Source organism: Cyprinus carpio, chromosome A2 (genome assembly GCF_018340385.1).
Source record: "Cyprinus carpio isolate SPL01 chromosome A2, ASM1834038v1, whole genome shotgun sequence".
NCBI classification, from domain to species: Eukaryota; Metazoa; Chordata; class Actinopteri; order Cypriniformes; family Cyprinidae; genus Cyprinus; species Cyprinus carpio.
The window spans coordinates 1,213,935-1,236,663 of record NC_056573.1 but is presented as its reverse complement, the minus strand read 5'-3'; the positions used below and the strand labels follow the sequence as shown (position 1 = coordinate 1,236,663).

Here is a 22,729-nt window from a genome sequence, read left to right as displayed (position 1 = left end):
GGCAGAATAACGTAAGTGAACTTTGTACGATTAATTGCCGCTTTTGAAGACGATTACGTTATTGTCGTATCTGTAATTGTAATCGCGATTAGAAATTCCGTTAATTGCGCAGCTCTACAATGCCGCAAGCGCACAGCGGGTCATGTGACAAGAACCAACCAATCAAAGCTTCATCCTATTTCCTGTAACGAACGTTGAAAGCTCAGCCAAGATTGAAGGAACATGCTGATCATATCTGTATACGGATTAGCCATTTTCCGCACAAGCACAGCGTCCCGAAAGCTGTGGGAAAAAAATGAGTAAGAGAGCGGCGCTCCTAGAGTTTTTCCACGCATTTTTAGACCTGCAATATGTGAACGGCCCCTAAATCCGAATTAGACATTTTTCATTTACACAATTTTCTCTCCGAATTCAGTGCATCTAATGTAATTTATTTCCTCTAACTTAAATTTAGGGGGGGAAAGAATTATTGTAAAAAGTCTTATGAGATAGCTCCTGTTAAAATCCCTCTGGTGTCTTGGCCTTCACCTGTAATAACCACTATTCTGTGATGATATTCTCCCCTCGCGTAAGCTCCACATGGTTTCTCTTCCTCAAACAGGTAGATCCAGAAGGTCAAGATGCCAACAAATCGTAGACGAAGAGCACACCTGCAACCACCAGACCTCTCCGTTTCACCTCCATCTTCAGGCAGGATTATTTCAGAACCGCTACATTTCCTCCGAGAAACGACCTTTCTGAGGCTCTCAGTCGATACTCCAACAAAACCGCTGAACCTCGAAGTATATACTCATTAGTATACGGTGCAAGGCTAGTGTTTATATATTCCAGGTTTGTTTTGTTCCCCACATGGCTACGTTACGTAAAACATGTAGATTTTAACAAGAAACACTCTAAACTCCTCGTTTCTGTTTTGATATTTCTTTATCTTTCACATTTTTTATGACAATAGACATGGTAGATTTTATATATCTAACTGGCATGTTCACTAATTTATTGTAGTTGTTTTTTTCTATGCTGATATTTTATAACATCTCTTCATTGTTGCAGCTTTCCGTTCTTCACTCCAGAGCTATTATCTGCACATATGAGCAGTGTGCTACCACCTGCTTTTCAATTCGTATAAGCTTGCATCTGAACGTCTGACAGCGTACGAGTCCAGTAAAGCCTGCTTTCTTAACTAATAACGAATTCTTAAATGACGGAGCTGGTTGCGTCTCATCTGCTGGTGTCTTGAAATGCCTAATCATGTTTTGCATACACATTACATGCATTTAGCTTTGTAAATAAGATTGCATTTCACTTTAATATGTTTACCAGCTTTGAAAGTTTTATTAAGAGTTCGAAGGCAATACAGGCTTTGTGTTTCAGACTCCGAGTTTTTTAGTGGTACTTCTAAACACAGCCAGCAAGTCTTTACAGCTGTAGAGGACACATTGTTTTATTAAATTAAATGTGACCATCAAATCATATAAACAAAAACATAACAATACATAATCTAAAAGTGTAGATTACAGGCACTATTCTGTTTTATCTTCTTCCCCTAATTTGAACTACATTACACTGTTATGGTTTATTAACAATTGGAAACATATAATAGAAGTAACAAATCTAGAAAACAATGGATTGTCATCCTGATCTAATGATCGGAGTATTTTCACATGATAAAATACATGTGTAACAATAGTTTTGAAGTTTTATAACAGGCCTCTTGTGTGCATCAGAAGAAACTTTATCTTTGTTTCTCCCAAAGTACTGTATGTCCATTGAGAAGATGAATATAATTTACTTGTGATGCACAGACATACAAATCAAACGTGACTTTTATCAAAAATGGAACCCAAGGTTTTTCCTCCGAGGAACCCAAAAGACCGGACACCAGCTGTTTTTGACATGTCCGAGCAATCCTGTGTGTGTGTTGCATTTATTTGTGATGTCTTTTTTTAATATGGTTTGGATGTCTGGCTACGGTTTTTGGATTCCTGCTGCTCTCTTACAGAGTTCCTGTTGTTTTTGTTAAACATTTAGTTTTGTGGGTGTATGTGAAATCTGAGGAATGGAGTTAACGTCTCAAAACAATGTCTAAACTGAAATGGTCACTGTTTTCTTTTTCATTTCTTGTTTTTTTAGTATTCTAAAACTATTTACAAGTGTCAATAAATCTACAACCGTTTACAGTGCAGTGTGTAACTGTCTATGATTAGTTATCATTAGGAAATGATATTAGTCGTATTTGTGACCCTGACGCAGCAAAAGCAGTCCTTAAGTCTCTGGCGTATATTGGATGAGCAATATCCAAAAATACACTGTAGGGGTCAAAATTATCAATTTTTCAATTTTATGTCAACAAATCATTTGTAATGTTAAGATAAGATCCATATGCCTATGAGGAGATATAAATTTTTGCCAACTGTAAATATATAAAATTTAATGTTTGATTAGTATATGCATTGCTCAAGAACTTCATTTGAACAACTTGGAAAGATGATTTTAATCAAGATTTAGATTTTTTTTTTGCACCCTCAGATTCCAGGATTTTCAAATAGTTTGTATCTCAGCAACAAAATATTGTTCCTCCTAACAAACCATACATCAGTGGAAAGATTTATTTATTCAGCTTTTAAGATTCAGTTTTTGAAAAATTAAAAAACTTAAGACTGGTCCGGGTCACATATATTAGAAAATATAATGTCTTATTTGCAACTGAATTAAGATGCTAATTTCACCTTCAATGCCCAGACTTCTCCATTTTGATATTAATTATGTGATGTGTGTGTATCCTGGTACATTCAGTCTACTGATGGTTGTTAGAGATAGTTAACCCTTGTCTATCCTTAGGATTTTGATTTGATTTTATTTCTATTTCTTGGCTGTGTTTAATGCCAAAGGCATACCATTTTCACCAAAATGTGTATTTTGATTAGAATTTCAATATTTTCACCCACATTTTTTTTCCTTCATAAATCTATTTTAAACACTAGATAAAAAAATACTCTATTTAATAAAGGTACCAATTACGACCTGCACCAAACACACACCAAAATTATTTTTTCTATATACTATCCTGCTAAGCAGAAAAAATAATGGCATCAAAATAATCTGTAAATATATTAATATTATAAAAATTTAAAAAAAAAAATCTGTTTCACATTTTTGTAAATGGAAAATAATTGCTTTCAATTTAAAAAAAGTGGCATAAAAATGATGATGATGGTTTAAAAAAACTATGTCAGTGAAAGCTGAAAAATAATATAATTTCTGGTGTGTTTTTTTTTTTTAAGTTTACGTATGCTCATGCAGAATAAGGTAAAATGTACTGAAAATGTGTTGTTTTCATCAAGTTTGCAATGCAGTGCACTTAATAGAGCACACCTCAAAGTCTATTACGTTCTGGTCTCTAGATATAACTCAAGTAATTTCACTGTAAATAAATCACAACTGATAGCACACCTGGATATTTGGTGTGTCGTTCACGTAACTGGTTTGACTTACATGCTCAAAGTTTAATAATTCGGTTTGTTCGCTGAATAATATTAAAGTAATAGACCACTCAAAAATTGAACATTTGGTCAAAATGTATTCACCCTCCAGAGCCATCCAGATGCAGATGAGTTTGTTTCTTCATCAGATTTGGGGAAATTTATTCTTGCATCTGTTGCTACACCAATGGATCCTCTGCAAGTGAATGGGTGCCGTCAGAATGAGAGTCCAAACAGCTGATACAAACGAGCGATCCACATCACTCCAGTCCATCAGTTAACATCTTGAAAAGCTAAAAGTTGCATGTCTGAAAGAAACAAATACATCATGAAAGTATTTTAGTATTTACAGAAAGTGGATTTTAAATGTTATATATGACCCCCAGACCACAAAACAAACCATCATAAGGGTCAATTTTTTCGAAATTGAGAATTTATATGTCACTCTGAAAGCTGAATAATAAGCTTTCCCACTGATGTATGGTGTTGTTAGAGGACAATATTTTGGCCTAAAGACGCAACTATTTGAAAATCTGGAATCTGAGGGTGCAAAAAAAATCAAAATATTGAGAAAATCATATTTAAAGTTGCTTCAAATTAAGTTCTTAGCAATGCTAAGTAGTAATCAAAAAGGAAGTTTTGATATATTTACAGTAGGAAATTTACAAAGTATCTTTATGGAACATGACCTTTACTTAATATCATAATGATTTTTGGCATAAAAGAAAAATCTATAATTTTGACCCATACAATGTTTCTTTTTATTTTTTATTTTTCTTTTATTTTTATTTTTTTGCTATTGCTAAAAATATACCCAAGCGATTTAAGACTGGTTTTGTGCTCCAGGGTCACATTATAAATTATCTTCTTGTTTATGCTGGAAGAAAAAAATTTAACTGCACATAATGTTATATTTTAACCCCTGAAATGGAACATAAACATGTAACCGTATAATCAGCTGATTCAAATGGGTCTATATTTACATTTCTGCTTATAGGTTTACCTACATAACCTACCCCTTGAAAATGTTGTTAATTTTAACAAAATAATAGGATCATAAAAATTTAATGTCATTTTTTTTAGTACGGTTCTGAATAGCCTGATTTCACATCTGTTTACATGCAGCCCACAAGACAAAATAAAAACTGAATTTACACAAGTTAACTCGTTCAAAAGTTTTCACACGCTTGATTCATAACGCGTGTTGTTACTTGCATGATCAACTGCTTTTTAGTTTTGTAATTTTGTTTGTCCTGAGCAGTTCATATGCCTGCTGCTCTTCAGAACAATCCTCCAGGTCCTGCACGTTCTTTGGTTTTCCGGCATCCTCGCATATTTGAACCCTTTCAAACAGTGACTGTATGATTTTGAGATCCATCATTTCACACTGAGAGACTCAGACAGGACTATCACAAAAGCTGCAAACATTCACTGATGCTCAAGAAGGCAATGCGGTCCATTAAGAGCCGGGGGTGAAAACTTTTGAACAGGATGATGTTGAGTCATTTTTATCATTTTGTTTAAAGATCATAGTTTGTTTGTTTTTTTGTTTTGTTTTTTCAATTAAGCACTGCCCCTTATATAATGTAAGATTTGTACATGTTTCCCAGAAGAAAAAGGGGGTATGCAAACTTAGTAGCAGAATTGTAATTTTTATTAGATTACATTTAAAAAATGTGGTTGACATTTTGTGACGCAGTATGGGGAAAATACGAACAATTTCATCTGATGGCTGTAATGTGTTTTTTTACACGGAAGAAACATGTTGTGGTATGGGATATTAGAATAAAATCCTAGAATAAAATAGAATATTCAATAGACATGGGAAAACATATAGATAAGATGACAGGAACTGTAAAATAAAGTATTGAATGAATGTAATGTGATGTGGCCTACTGTATGTCATGACAGGAGTGTGGAGACAGAATGGGCCTAAAAGTTTCAAAAGATCTCGAAAAAAAGCAAGATTAACTGACAAGACATCAGTATATTCAAGAGAACTGGTGGCTATTCTTTTAGCAGTGCAATGGATACAATATTCTAAAAATATGGACTTTCTTTTTCAGAAAGTGGGAAAATGAGAAAATCAGTGGAAAAAGAGGTGGTAGCAACTGAAATATCTCATTTGCAGATCAGTAGGGATGGGAATCGATTCCGAAAAGAATCGAGAGTCAATTCCAAAGGGTTGGAATCGATTCCATCAAGAGGAATCGACTCCTCATTCAGAGCCTTTTTCAGTTCAACAAAGCTTATCTATGGGAGTAAAAAAAAACGATTCATAGGTTATTTTTACGGTGGAACTGCTCAATTTTGAGCGCTGCATCGAGGGTCTTGATCTTATTATCATCAAAATACTATTTTTTAAAACATTTCTATCAGCCAATGATAATTTATAAAAGAAAACGTCACGAGCATTTTTTTTATTTATTTATTTTTTATTTTATTTTTTAATATTTATTTATTTTTTATTTTATTTTTTTAAATATAAAATTGTGAAACTGGCCTACTTACCAAATATAAAGTGAATAAAATACTTTTATTATTAAAAATGTAATTAGAAATCGAAAACAACAGAATCGATTCCAGAACCAGGAAATGACGAAGCCCTACAGATCAGAAATTAAATCAGCACGAAGTAAAAAAAAATTAAATGTTACAAAACATGGCAATAATGAATTGGAATCGATTGAAATTAAAGCAAGACAATTGCATTTATAGGCTATTCAATACAAGAAAATATACGAATACAAGTTTAAAAAGCATTGATTTAATAACGATCTATACATCCAACAGTGTTATGTGAATGATGTGACAGAATACAGTAGAACAGTGATTTTTCACTGTAGGAATTATGTTTGAAGGAAAGAGAATATCATTGTAACGAAATAAAGTATTACCACTTAGAAACAGTAGGCTATGAAGAATATATTAAATCCAAACATAGAGGGAAAATCCTGGAAGATCTATGGGTCTAATAATATACTCTAGGTATAGATACAGGAGTATACACAGGGGCTGGACAAAATAATGGTGGAAAAAATGCTGTGATTCATCTTATGTTTTTGTGTGTGTTCAGCAGGGTTTTGGTACAAGCTGAGGGTGTAAATGGATGACTTTGTTAGACTTGTTTAGACTAAACCATGGGAGCGTGTTTAGCAGGAGTGTCTCTAACAGCACAGTCGTTTGGGGTTTTAGAACAAACAGTCTTTATGATTATGACTCCCAACACAAAGCATGCTCAAAAGAAGTCATTTCCCTCCTCCAACATCTCTGAAACAACTGGCAGATGCTTTTATGGACAGCATTCAGCTGGAACCTGTTGTGTGAATCTCTCCTGAGAAGACTGGAAGAGTGAAAGCAGAGGAGATCCGATGAAAGGTTACGATCCAAACCGTCAGGAGATTGGAAGAAATGCACTGATCAAAGCCATCTGCCAATAAACAGAAACACACCTAAAAGTGCACTTCATAGTAATGACAAATTACAGGTTTACAGTAAAGTATATTTTAAATCAAATGTTTTAATAATCTTTTGTTGTGCAAAAGTACACTTTTTTTAATTTGTTGATTAACATAAAGCACATGTATTTATTAATATAGAGAGAATGTTATTATGATTTGATTTTTAAAAATTTTTTGATTTTTTTTTTTATATGTTTTTGATGTTTTTTTTTTTATGCTTTTGTTGTTTTAATTTTCCCAGATTTTTAATACCTGCTGTTGTTAAAATTATGTATTTCAAATTTACTTCAAAAAAGTACCAACATTTTTTTATTTCTTTTTTATTTTTTTAAACAGAAAAGAGGTATATAAAACATATATGAGCAATCGTAATATCTTTTTAAATTTGTTTCAAGATATTAAGTAAATCCAAAACCATAAAAAGAAAACATTTTCGTTACTTGAAATAAAATATAAAATACAATTTTTTTCAGCTACTTGCAACATTTCTCATTTAAGTTTAGTGTAATATGATTAGCTAAAATAACTAAAACAACTAAAACCATTTAAAATATTTTCGCAAATCATATTACACTAATATGGTAAAAAAAAAAAAACCCACTACAAGTAATCAGTTTAGCTCAACAACAAAATTAATTCATTGAATTTGGTGTAAATATTTTAAAATTGTGTATGTGGTTGTGAGTATTTAGTGAAATTAATTAGTCTATATTTGTTTTATAAAGAAAAGCTGCAGCGGGATTCTTATGTCATGACTAATTTTTCATCGATTTTTGTGTAGTGTAGGGCCTTTGTAAGCTAATCAGGGTTTGCACACACTTGTTACAGGCTGTCCTTGCATGATGTAACACACACACACACACAAAGCTTTAGAAGCCCGTCCATACTGCTGACGCAGAGAGCGAGGGCTAATCCCAACATCCATCTCACTTCCAACCTGTTACACCGTACGCCACCTATTAACACACAGACTTCCTTCTGAACAGTGTGTTCTTCTGAATCACCACCAGCAGTGCAACAGTAAATCCCTCTAGTGTCACCCGTATAGCACTGGGTTATTCACTATCCAGTGGCTTACAGAACATCAAAATAAAACAAAGTGAAACACCTTTAATAAATCAGACATAAGCTCTGAATTTATACTCAATCGTCTTTGTTTTTATTTTTTAAGAAGCATGCAAGGGCGAACACTGTAGCAAAAAATAAGCTCTGCAGAAGAAGCGGAAACGTTCCGCTGCTACCAAATGACAGATTAAAAAAATCATTTTACAGAGAGTTGCTCATCTCAGGAACGAGCTGTTTGGCATTGTGTCATCTACCACAGACACACTTGTTTATTAAACTCCATTAAAAAGCCCGTAAGACAACTACACTGCCCTGGTTTTCCTAAAAAAAAAAAAATGCATAGTAAAAAAAGGTAAACATTAGAAGTATGCCAGAAACGTAAATTCAACAAATACATTTCCTGTGACTCTTTAACAGGTGCAAAACGGATACCTGCATTGTGCACAAAATATTCAAGCTGTCTTTAAAATATAATCCAACTTTTATGAACTAAAACCAGTTTTCAAGAAAACAAATAAATCATGAATAAAAATAAATCGTCAAAAACATAAAATCCTTACTTGAGTGCGAAAAAGAACTTGAACTGCAGGCATCTTGTTTGAGTTATGACGCAAGATTTGAAAGTTTGTTACATTCACAAAATACATTTTTAAAATGTTTTCCGGTGATGAATGAATTATAATAAAAAGATTATAATCATTCATCCCCACAAAAACTACTACTGCACCTGTTTGCTTAAAAGAGCATGAGTATTACAAAACCCTTAAAAACTAATTCTGACGTTTTTTGTGTCTACGAAGGAGGGCTCATTAAACACTTGTTCAAGTACTGGAGTATTATTATGAGCGTGAGGAATGCTTCGGGAAGTGCAATAAACAGACAAACTGCTTGACAGTCGCTTCCGATCTTTGCACATGTATATTGTTCAAACAGTAAAATCAAGAGACGCGCCAGCTACGGCCAAATCTCCTTCAGTCTTAGTGCAGATCGTCTCCGGCAGGAGGCCAGTGGGTTCAGCTGGACATGTGGACTGGGGAACGCAGCCGGACGTCCAGAGCCTGGTTGTGCTGTGCCAGCGAGGTGTGATGGTAGTGCATGACCAGATCCTTCAGAGACTTGTGGAGGTCGAACGGCTCGACGAACCCGAAGCCGCGCTCCGTGTGACGAATCACGCAGTGCCTCACCTCGCTGCCGACCCTGTGGATCCAGAGAACAGCAGGGTTACAGAGGCTCAAACTATAACCAAACTGCAAAAAATAACAAGAAATTGCTATAAAACTAACCAAAATGAAATCGAAAAGACCTAAAAGGCTTTCAGTGTTCGTTTTTAATTCTTTAATCATAGCAGAATTGACAGTGAAGGGACTTTCAGCGACTGATGAAGAAATATCATTCTAGCATCTGTGTTTTGCAGAAAGAAGTCATGCAGATTTGAAAGAATATGAGGGTTTCATTCCATTTCTGGGTGAACGAGATTTTTAAGGTTGGTTAATATTGTGAATCTGTTCAATTAGATGAATCGGTTCACTGAAGTGGAACTCTATCAAACGGTGATCGGTGGTTTTACTCCAGTGGCCATGCAACGACTGCACACAGATGGTTTGTTAGGAGGAAAATATTTACAAAATATCTTCATGGAACATGATCTTTACTTAATATCCTAATGATTTTTGGCATAAAAGAAAAATGGATAATTTAAAGGAACACTCCGACTTTTTGGGACTTTAGCTTATTCACAGTATCCCCCAGAGTTAGATAAGTCCATACATACCTTTTTCATTTCTGTGCGTTCTGTAAGTGTTATTTGACGCACCCACCGCTAGCCTAGCTTAGCACAAAGACTGGATGTAATGGATAATGCTAGCATAGTAATCCCAATAAGTGACAAAATAATGCAAACATTTTCCTATTTACATGTTGTGATCTGTATAGTCACAGCGTGTACAAATAACAAGGCTATATGAGACAGAGACCATTTTTAATCGTATAAATACTGGGAACTATATTCTCACTAGGCGTAGGAGCACAGCTTACGTTACTTGGGCGGAGTGATTAGCGCAGCACCTGAGACACGCCGTGGTGAGGAGCAGAGAGTTCGCTCAGAGTTGGAGTAATGGAGTCAGCAATTACTAGATAGTACATTTATAGTGTACAGTCACGGGTGTTCGCTGTATTGTAAAGAGCTGCGACAATAAACAGGGGAGACTAGGTAATACTATGATGTTTCATAGAATTCCAACCAAAAACGCTGACCTGATGAATCGGTGGCTACTTGTTCTGGGTATAGTTCCAAACACACCTGTAAACACCATCACGAAGTATTTCGTTTGCTCTGAACATTTTACTGTAGACGACTATTTTGAAAAAATGCAAGTTGCCACACGGACCATGAAACGTGTGCTAAAGGATACAGCCATCCCATCGATAATAAAGACAGGACAAATTGGATCACCTGTTGCTTGCGGTAAGTGTTCCGTTATGTTTTGAGATGACTAACATTAGCCATACTGGAACAGTGCTATGCTAATGTAATATAACCTTAGTAGTGACACTATACGTGAATAGGGGCTCCGTGTATCCCCTTTATTGTTATTATTGTGTTGTCGTGAACACACTGTATCGCTCAATAACAAATGAGCGCGCTAAATGTAACTCTCAGGACTAATACATTCAACTTGCTAATGAATTGGAGGGGGATGGGCAGTTTTCTTTTTTGAGAAAATGTTTGTGAATTAGTAGGCTAACGTTACTGTCTGTGGGTTCATTGTGCAAAAAACTATTTGCCTTTTGCTATACGTTCCCCATATTCCTGGCTATTGTAATGCAATTATCTAACATTACTGTATTATATGCTGTTGAATATATTTGGTCAGCTGTAATAAATTGCATTTCAAATATATCAATTCCTGTAATAAATTCTTTATACATTTTCTGTGATAATTATTACTCAGGATGAGATGAGTGTTCTACAGCACTTTGTAACTCCTCGTCTGTGTATTCTGGCTCAAAACTATATGGTTCTGGATCTTGGTTTGATACACAGTAAAATTCCTCTGAGTCTGACAAGTCCTCAAAGTCAGCCATGATCACGAGTCACGTCTAGCTATTAGTCACATTTGTTTTTTTTACGGAACCATCAACAGGGCGTCTCGTGTGCTGCGCTAATCACTCCGCCCAAGTAGCCACTCCCGCCCAAGTAACGTAAAGCTGTGCTCCTACGCCTAGTGAGAATATAGTTCCCAGTATTTATACGATTAAAAATGGTCTCTGTCTCATATAGCCTTGTTATTTGTACACGCTGTGACTATACAGATCACAACATGTAAATAGGAAAATGTTTGCATTATTTTTGTCACTTATTGGGATTACTATGCTAGCATTATCCATTCACATCCAGTCTTTGTGCTAAGCTAGGCTAGCGGTGGGTGCGTCAAATAACACTTACAGAACGCACAGAAATGAAAAAGGTATGTATGGACTTATCTAACTCTGGGGGATACTGTGAATAAGCTAAAGTCCCAAAAAGTCGGAGTGTTCCTTTAAACCCATACCATGTATGTTTAGTTATTGCTACAAATATTCCCCAGAGACTTAAAACTGCTTTTGTGCTCCAGGGTCACAAGTGTCTCCCTGTATGAGACTATAGCCCCTGGAGATGAACGTGAAGTTATGGATCATGCAAACAGGATGAAATGATCAAACCGCACTGACGGATGACTTACACCACAGAGCAGGCGTAACAGTCCTTGGTGCTGCTGTTGCGGATGAGGAACGCTCCAGACGGTTTTCCACGGAGAAGCTCCTCCGCCTGACATCGACCGAGATCTCCCACAAACCAGCTCTCTTCCTCCAGGAGCTCCGCACTCTTCTCCGTCTCCTCTTTCACCTCATATTCAGACCTGAGAAAACAACCACTCAGTAAGCAAAAAACCCCTGATTTTTCTTTCTATGCATGGCTGCAGCTACAAGAGCATCTCGAATCGTCTTGTAGAAGCCCGTTCCCGTCCACCAGCCATCGTCCCGTTGTCTCCGCAGACCTTACAGACCTACTGCATCAGACGTGTCCCCGCTCGCTCCCTCTGACTTCGTTAATAAAAACGGGAAATTAAACGGTGCTTTTATATTGAGCGGGTTTTAAATAAGATCAGTGGTGGCAGGTAGATTATTTGTAGAGTTAAAATAAAAATAATTACTGAGAGAACCCCGAAAGATTTTGGTTTTGTAAAGATTCATATAAAACGATCATGTGTTTTCAAAAGCTTTGGAATAAACCCTCCGGTTCATAAGGATTTCATCAAGACCTCGTAACTTCTTAAAGTGTCATCATCTTGGATAGAAAGCACTCGGGTTTCATTAAAAATATCTATATTTGTATGCTCACTCATTCGACACCGAGAACACGCAGACTTCATATTTAATTAGCAGTCTTTTTTAACTCTAGTATTCACAGGCACTAGTCCATACAGCCCTAGTTTTGATGTACTCATCCGAAATGTGCCAAATTCTGTGTTATTCTGTAAATTAAGCAGTGTCACGGAGATTTGTGGATGTGCAATCATTGCATAGGAATGTACTAAGAACCACTGAGGACCCCCTAGCAACCGCCTAGTGACACTTTACCAACCAATCAACTTAAAAACAACCTGATTTTTGCACTGGCCAAGCCACATCCAACAATCACGTCTCCAGACATAATTCCTAGAGGAACACGAACATACAGATCATCTGAACACTTCACTCTTTCAGCTCACTGTTGGACTGTGTCTTGGAAATCCTTGCAAGAGTTCTCTGGAGAATAAACCTGCTCTTTAGAGATCTCGGTCAGACTGACGGCCTCAAATGTGTTTCTCCTCTGGATTTCCTGTAAAGCAACACAAAGCAATGCATTTGATATACTTGATATACATTTCATCTTTTCTTAGATGTGAAAACTAAAACTTAAATCAATGCCTTCAAAAAAATCTAAAATAAAAAGAAAACCCAAAATTAAATAAATGCAGGTATTCAGTTTATATTCATTTCATATTTTTGTTCCTAGTTGGCAGTGATTAGAAATACTTTTTTTTTTTTTTGATGTGAACATTTTCCATTCCTTATGTAAATAATAAATATCAGTTAAATTATTTCTATATAGTTATTTATAATGTAGCATATAGATTAATTACATAATTATATTTGTCTTAATAATTATCATTTATATATTTGTTTTATTAAATATTTTTAGTTTTAATATTTTTTAATAATTATTTTAAATGATGTAATGAAGTACAGCAAGAACTTTGCCCAATTTAATTAATAAAAAAAAAAAAATTATAAAAAATAATAATAACCAACTAAATAGTTTTGTTTTAATATATAATAATAATAATAATAATAATAAATATTAAAAAGTAATATTAACTACCAAATGATTAACTATGAAATGATATAAAAATATACTAATAATAAATAAAAACACTGCTATAATAACGCTGATTAGAACATTTCCATGGCTTACCTGTAATAATGTAGTGCAAGCGTCATAGAGCTGCTCGTACTCAGCCGTCTTCTGAAACAGTCTTAAACATTCTTGGAGTTTCTCTCTGGTTGCACTCAAAAACTCTTCCTTCACAGGCGGATCCTGAAAATGCAATGAGTTTAATGACTAAAGCGTTCACTTGACAAAAAGAGCCTTTGGACTGAGATGATCTTCACAACGAGACTCACTGGAAAGGTAGGACGTGGCTCACAGTGGGACACAGGATAAGCCAGCGTGACATCCAGGGAGCTGTTGTACTGGACCAAGCTCCGATGCCTGTAGTGAGATATCAGCTCCGGCACCGAGCTGAAGGTCAGAGGCTCGGAGAAGCCAAACTTCCCATCTTGATGGTGGATCCTGATGAGTTTTGTTGGTGCCATTGCTCCTGTGGGCATTTCACACACACAGCCTTCTCTGTGTCCAATGCCATTGCTATTTCTCCATTTAGAAGTCATGCCAACAAATCATACTCTTTGCCAGCTTAAGAAGTTGTAATATCGTTTGAAAACCATTTTATATTGATGCTATCTGTTAACTAAGCCATGAGATTAATTGCATTTAAGAAAAGTCAAGGTTAGGATGCTCTGAGAAATAAAAGAGTCCACTAATTAAAGAGAGACAGTATATCCACATTGTGCAAAAAAAAAAAAAAAAAAAAAAATTCTGTTAAAACTCAATACTTGTGCATTGGCTCATTACTCCATTACAATTTCATGTAGACTTCAAAGTACAAAGCACATCTGACTTTGAAATTAAAAATAGTATTTTTTTCTGTGCCCGGATGAAGAGTCAGTGAAGTAAATGAAGACGGTGTTCGTTCGTGGGTGGATTATTCCTTTCAGACACAGACTTTAAATCTGAACTGAACCCTAAAGCATGCAGTCCTCACCTAACGGTTAACGTATATTCTCCCGGCCGCTTGCAGGAGGCGTTTCGGACCAGGAAAGCCCCATCAGGCATGCCGTGGAGTATTGTGTTCACCTCCTCCCTAATGGTTCAAAACACAACAGAGTTTAAGTTTAAGTAGTGTTGATTGAATAATAAGCAAACACACTGATAAAGACACAAATACTGAGATTAAACACTTTAAAGATGAAAAACTCACCTTGAAATGTCAGCCCAGTACCACTCGGCCTCCTGTAACTCACTGGGCTCCATTTCTCTCCGCAGACCATCGTCGCTACTGATGACTGTTCGAAGAAACATAAAACATAAGCGTGAGAAAACAGCTTATTGAACAGTTGAGCAATTGTTACATTTTACTGGAAAACCTTCAGCTCCTTTACGAAAAATTGCCAATTTGTCAGGTTTTAGTCACTGGAAATGAACTATAATCTAGTATTTTACTAACTGTATTTCAAAAATATTATTTAAGAGAAAAAAACAGATTTATATAAAAAAAATCTTAAAATGGATTTTGTATCAATTAGGGCTTGTCAAATCAATAAATCGTGATTAATCGCATCCAAAATAAAAGTGTGTGTTTACATGCATGTACGTGCTGTGTATATATGCATATAGAAATAAACACATACACATGTAGAAGTAAGAAATATATGTAGTATATATTTAAATAATAATATAAATCATATTATATATATATATACACATGCATATATATACACATGCATATATACATACACACGTAAATATTTCTTAAATATCTTCTATTTTCTATGTATGTATTTATTATTATATGCATATTTACACAGCACGCACATGCATGTAAACACAAACTTTCGTTTTGGATGCAGTTAATCACGATTTATTGATTTGACAGACCCAGTATAAATGATACATTATCATTATGTAAACACAAACACATAATATGATAAAAAAGTGTAAAAGGTATTAAAATACTATTTAAAATAAGTGTACTGTAAAACTAGTAATATATTTCAACTATTTTACACAGAAACATAATTAAGCATTAATTAAAATAGAATTAAATATTTAATAGCTGTACTGTAAAATATATAATAAATTAAAATATTTGCACTCTATTAAATACATTGAATATTTCATTACATTTAAAATCTAACTAAGCATTAACCTTTCGTCTGTTTATTTTTTTTTTTTTTTTTTTTTTTTTTTTTGTCAGTTATACATATCCATACATCATTATGCTCCAAACAGGAGTTGCAAAATCGTTTTGATTAGAAAACTAAAGAGTACAATAAACAGTGATATAATAGTGCACATATCTAGATGTGTGTGGGTGTGCCGGCGGCAGTCACGACTTCTTTAAAGGGAAAGCAGATGGCCAGCTGACACAGAAACCTTGATTCTGGCCTATTCTCTCACCAGTAATACTGTACTTCTTAACCACATACAGTATGTTTCTATAATGACGCCTGCGATGAACTATGAAAGCGACAGCTGCGGACAGAAGAGCGCTATTCCCCGCTGCACACGGTCTACTATGGAGAAGATTTGTGAATATTTAAAACACATTGCCGTGACGTTGACCAGCGGACCTCTACGATTGGGCTGTGCGCGGACTCATGAATACTAATCAAGTCCACGCGAATGGACGCTCGGAGCCTGTTACCAGCAACGTCACCACTGCCTATTTAATATTCATGAGCTAGCGCTTAGCCGTAGTAGGATCGGTAATTTCGTGCCCGCCCGATCACACTGACCCGAATGAACTCCGCGATGACATGTTGAGACATGCAGACAACTCAGCGAATCAAGAGAGCCCCAGACTGAACCAACTCACTATGGTACGAACTAAACTTCCATAAACGTTAACCTCACCGCACTCTGATGTGCTGTTATTGTTGTTCTCGAGATTAACGCTTGACACTTAGCTTTCCGCCGTTACGAACCAGAAACAAAGGCAGACGTGACTTAAACACCAATAAACACTAAATATAAAATGATAAGACACGCAGAGTAACAGAGAGAGTACCCAGTTACCCGTACCAGAGCCAGCCGCGCGGGACTCGAGTCATTTCGAATGTAAGAAGGGAAATTTACCGGTTTCTGCAGACCGATTGACAATCGTTTTCTTCAACAATGGCATCGTGTTTCAGAAGTGAATTAAGCCCGTTTTGAACACTGTAAAACTCGTCACTTTTAAATAACCTGTAAGCGACTGTCGGTTTGTATACTCTGAGAACCCACGACACATCAAAAACGGCAACGACAGTGTTTAAAAAATCGGAAAATGCCTCGTATGTTTCTATCCTTATTCCGAGTGGCCAGTTATAATTTGGCAGCCAAGTCATTAAAATAAAAACTTAGCGACGCACAACAGTGAGTTATCATACGCTGCGTGGCCAGAATAACATAACGTTTATGATCAAACACGTTCCAATAACAGCCTGTCTGAACTACAATCCATCTGAGGAAAATCAAACTCTTATACGCTTTGGGACGATGTAAGTGCCTATTGGACGATACCATATTTTTACATGGGGGCAACTTCAGCCTGGATGTCGTCGTCGCTTTGTTGTTATTATTACTTTGTCCGCGCCCCTATTATAATTTCCCATTGCTCTCTACTCAAGCATTTATCGGGTGGGATGTCCATCGCGCTATAAATTGTTTATTATTTATATCCACTTATTTAAAGCAGCTTTTTTTTTTTTTTTTTTTTTTTTTTGTTTTGTTAAAGTGGGGAGTTTCCACCCCCTCTCCCACCGCAAACCCCCCTCCCTCCGCGTACGGTCCGTTTTGTCCTGCATTGTGCCGTCGGTACTTTTCTTGAAAAACTAGTTTGAAGACAAATTATAGTTTGTTTTTTTCTGCACAGAAACGCTATCAGTTTTGACGTTTAAGAAATAATAAAAAATTTTGATCCAATGAGTTAAAGAATTTTTTTTAATCACCTAAATGTTTTAAAAGGTACAGGATGCGTTTGGTTTGCCAGGTGCAATAGGGGACGAGTTCCCTCAGAAAGGGAACCATTGTGTATGCTGGCATTGTCTCAGTCTGCGCTTCTGACGGCCGAAACGTTGCCACGCTCCAGCTAGCGTTCAAACACTAGCTGCTTTCAGTTGCCCCCACACCCCGCAGACGTGCTTCTTAAATACATAAAACGTTTTTAAATTGTGCCCGACGCGCACTATGTGACTCATCTGCGGGAAGACGATTGACAGAGCAGCTTCAGACAAGACTGACTTCAACTAAAATCTTGAGATTCATCTCGTTGAAATTTATTTAGTGTTGTCCCCACCCCCCTGTGTTTTACATATCAATTTTCATATGGTAATACAGAACTGCAATGGCTGCCATATTTATTACCGGCATAGACTGGTGTAAGCACTTATACGCCGTTTGCCGTTTTCAGTTCTTCCAGTTCCTCGCCAAAAGTCTTACAACAATGACAGTAAAAAAATAATGCATCCTCTTAGTTCATTTCAAGTCTATTCCATTGGGTTCAGGAACTATGTCAATGAACTTAAAGCAATAGCAGCCACAGTTGCCTTGGTCTCAGTTCCTGTCATCAAAACCGTCCGTCTCACTATTGATTTCACACTGGCGATAAACGCCTTAAATATTTAGATGGCAGAATAGAATTGGATGGTAATATTTCGGCATCATAACTTCCGGTCTCAAAAACCACACGTCGCAGGCACACACCTACACACGCCCCCCTTTACCACCTACCACCCAAAACAAATTACATAAACACATGTAATTTACGACCTATATACACTTTAAAATGGAACAAAACAATAATGGCTGTTGCTTTTGGGCTCGAATCATTTCCACTTTTCCAGTAAAGCACACGTGGCATACTGGGTTTCTTTCTGGTCCCCCCCCAGTTCTCATGGAACACACCCTATGCCAAGATCAGGAACGTGCGTATACAAAGCCATGGCCATTGTGTTTACGTTTTTCACAGCTTCATTTGTCTCCTGTTAGCACGCAAAGATAGAGAATAGGATGATCATTATATGTGCTATTGACCTACACTGAAGTTGCATTTTGGTTGGTTTTTACAAAGAGCCCACCTCCGTTATGCTGCATGCAAAGTAGGTAATTTCTATTGCTGTGGTTTTAGATATGTTTATATTTCTTAAATTTTTTAGGGGCACTTGGTTTTCGCGCCTGAATTCTTATTCCAAGCTCACAATCACCAGATTCTTATCAAATTTTTTTTATAGCATGCACGGGTACACCAAGAAGGAAACACAAATAAAAACCACACTGACATACTGTAAAATTAAGGCAAGACTCAGTTTGGCATTATTCTGTGTTAGTAATTGTTCTGCTGTGTGAATTTACTGATAAGGTTTAATGTGCTCCTTACTGAGAACTTTGGTTGTACTGCCAAAGTAACTAAAAGGCCATATTCTTGTCATCACAAATCACTGTCAATAAAACAGCAGGGTGTCCTTGTGTTAAACTACCTTGATGGCGACCTCGGTTTCCACTGTTGGGGTGGTCATTGGGTCTACTATTTTTGACCAGCGACTCTGATTATACCGCTGCCATGTCACTTTTTCTTTAAAAAAAAAATTATCTGCTGTTCAGAAGCAACCAGTATGGCTAAAAAATATAGTTTTCAAATAGATGTCTTACTAGATTTACTTAATATTACTATACTTCAGTCACAAGAAAATCATTCATTTAAAGTCACTTTTGAAAGACAAAATCTATTGTTGGTCTGTATAACTCCTGGACCATATAACACATTTGGAGAAAGGGGAAAAAATTTTTAAAATGTTTCCCAATAAATAAATAAAAATAAAGAAACCACAACATAATCACAAAACAACTGTCTAAGTTTATATATATAATAGAGCAATCGCAATAGATCTGAAATGCATTGATAACTGTAATATAAAATCTTTTATCTATTTTATATCTATGGCTATATATTAACTTTATTCAGTTTCAGGTGTACTTTTTGTTATTTCAGTACATCCATTTTCGATTTTTTTTTTATGGTTTTAATTTTAATTTTATTAAACTATAATAACCCAGCATTGTACGTCTTTGTTTAAGAATACATACTGACCCATTTAGTGTTTTTGTTTTGCCAACAAGCCAAGTTCCTTCTAAAATATGCAACAGATGCACTGATTGAGATACATTTGCATATGCGTCTGCATCTGCTCCATCTGAGCTGGAATGTTTTATTTGTATTGGTGTGTGATAAAGAAACTCTCCAGCACAGGTCACAGTGCAAATGAGGACATGCATTCCCACACAAACACTACAGGAATAAAATAACTTTGTTTGTGGTTCATTCTGACGTAAGTTTTGTCTTTTGAGGGTTTTTGTTAGGAAAGCATGTGACCTGCTCTCTACTGATAATTGCTCAAGGATCCTAAACACACCTCGGGCTGATGCTTCAATACGCTTCAGACACACTTTATTTGGCAGCACTGAAGTTTATCACTGTTTTAAAACCCCTGTTGGAGTTACTGGATGATGAGTAACAGTTTTGTGTTTTGATGTGATGTGGTGTGAGTGGATTAGGGTCCATCGTCGTTGGGTCGGCTCACTTCAGATCAGTGTTCTTTAGGATCAAAAGTCATTTTATACCATATATTTCCTTCCTGTTGTTTTAGGAATGATGCTGAGCCAGCAAATAAAAGAAATTACATTGTTATAACAATAAAGAACACAATTTCAGTTCTTGACACAAATGCATAGGCGTAAATAAGCTGCAGAATATAATAAACATCCCATTCCAGGTCTATACACAAACACCGGGACCTGAAAACAAACAACAGCTTACATGATGCATTTATATTTACATTTCCTGGCACAAATAGATACTTGAGAGTTTACAGCACAGTGACATCATAATTTCATACTGATACACAACACCTGAAAAAAAAAAAAAAAAAAAAAAAACAAGAGTATGCGTAAAACACTTTGTACTTGTACATATCAAATACTTGTGATATAAAAATGTATATGTATATATATACATTTGTCCTATATATTTAAATCCATAAATAAATAATTACTTTCTCATATGTCAAATTTGAAGAAAATCTTAATTTTGTCGTCTATAACACTTGTGAACATGTAGCAATCTATTGGCTATTTGATCCATATTTGCATATGAATGTATAGGCTACTGTTTGACTGGGAATAAATCCCAGAAATAAATTTTTTAATATATTTTGGCATATGTAGGTTGAAACTAAATATATTTTCTATTTCAAATATATTTCATTGAACTTCACTGTTGTATATTTATATTTATCATATACTTGCAATATGGAATTGGATTTTACACTGTAAAAAGATTTTTCAAAATAAAACAAAAGAGAGATTATGGAATATTTTGTTGTTGTTTTGTTGTTAGTTTCAATTCAAGTTTATGTTGTATAGCGCTTTTTACGATAAAATCATACAAAGCAATGATTTTGTTGTTGTTGTTGTTTCGTAAAACACTATAGGCTTTTTCAGTCTTTCTACTTTAAAATGTCCGATTTAATCCAATGTGTTACTTGCTGATTCATAATTATTTGTGAAATAAATTTCTGAAACCAGCCATTTCTTTTTTTCCCTAATGTAAAATATTATTGTCAAGCAAGCCCCATTTTTAAATGTACTGTTTTACTGTAACAACGCTAAAAGTAGTAACCAGTATTTTGAATAAATTGTAATTATAATGGTACATTTTGCAATGGCAGCATACACATTACTTCTGTTATTATTTTTCTGCTTGCTGTATTTATGAAGAGCGGTTTTGATGACGTTTGACAAGCAACCAATGAGAAGTCTGTGCTAAGGGATTTCTGTCCCTGAAGACACGCCCACCGCGATAAACAGCCGTTTCGTACGTCCTGAGACACGCCCACCACGCGTGATCAGCTGTCAAGATTTTCACGTTACTCGTTGGTTTTTAATGACAAACAAACAGAAAGCGACAATCGCGGCGTGAAAAACTCGTACCTGTGCGCAAACTGGACAAGCAGTGCTGCATTTTTCTTCCAAGAATAGCTGTTCTTTAAGAGCTCGACGTTAGCTGCAGTAATAAGATTATTCCTTTAGAAGAGAAAAGCCCATAACACTCTCAACTGTTGCATCTCGATTATAATGGTGAGTTACTTGATCTTCTGCTCACTAACAAACTACAAGACGTGTAAGACATAAAGTGATCTAAATACTTTACTTTACTTTAGACAAGTTTGATCTCTGAATGCACTTGTTATAAGAAAGGTAATCGTGCATGCATTTATTACGTGTAATCTTTCAGTTCCTTTTACAGTGTTTTACAACTGTGCAGACTTAAATAAAAAGTGCCAAAAAATACCTAAATCATTTTCCAAAGGGGCATGCTATGTAAATGCAATAATATATATATATATATATATATGGATGTATAACATGATAGGTATATATCGATATGTATTTTCAAAATATCAAAACATTCCACCTCTCTTTACAAGATTTTGCCAATGTTTGAACTAAATATATATAGATATATTATATATATATATATATATATATATTTAACATATTAAGCATTTAAAAAATATAGTTTGCCCTTCATATATTGATTTCCAAGAAAATGCATCAGCATTGACACATTTGAATAAAACATAATAAAGCCAAATATAGGAAAATGTCTTGGAAACTGTATTTTCTTGACCCGAAATCATTTATATAATATATATATCATTATATGGTGTACAAAGGTTTCAAAGTAAAATATTTTCAATTAAAAAAATTTTATTTGCATGTGAGCTTTACAGTTCAAAAATATTGTGCGTTTATTTAAAATTTCATTTTTGCCAGAATATATATAGATAGATAGTAATTTAGTTTTATTTATGTATTTTATTTATATGTATATATTAGCATATTGGTTTTGTTTCGGATGCAGAAAGTCCTCCTCCCTGACAGACATTAGCATGGCTGGGTGTTGTCACAACGTGGGGAAGTGCTTGTGTGCACAAGAGGACGGGTCAACAGCAACTTCGCCACTGCACTGTGTTTCTCAAGAGCCGGCTGATCAGATGCTTGCACAGGGATGGCCGATGAGGCGTATTACGACGGCTCGCTGTATGATGTCTCACGATGTTCTGTTTACACGATGTGTTAGCTGGTGTGTTTCCTCTCAGGTGTCATCAATGACAGGAAAACGTAGGCATTCTTCAAGAATATGGAGCACTGGTCTGCGCCGCGGTGCATCAAGTCATCGCGGCTTCTCGGCCGAGGCCTTCAGAGTTTCGCTCTGCCCTCACAAGTCCAAGAGCTCAAAGCTTTCCATAACAAAGCGATGT

General features: G+C 35.6%; 1 pseudogene; it reads right to left on the bottom strand.

Annotated features, from left to right (window-relative positions):
* Window positions 1-8,076: 8,076 nt before the first annotated feature.
* On the bottom strand, window positions 8,077-18,925 carry LOC122135262 (annotated as a pseudogene).
* Between the last annotated feature and the right edge of the window lie 3,804 nt (window positions 18,926-22,729).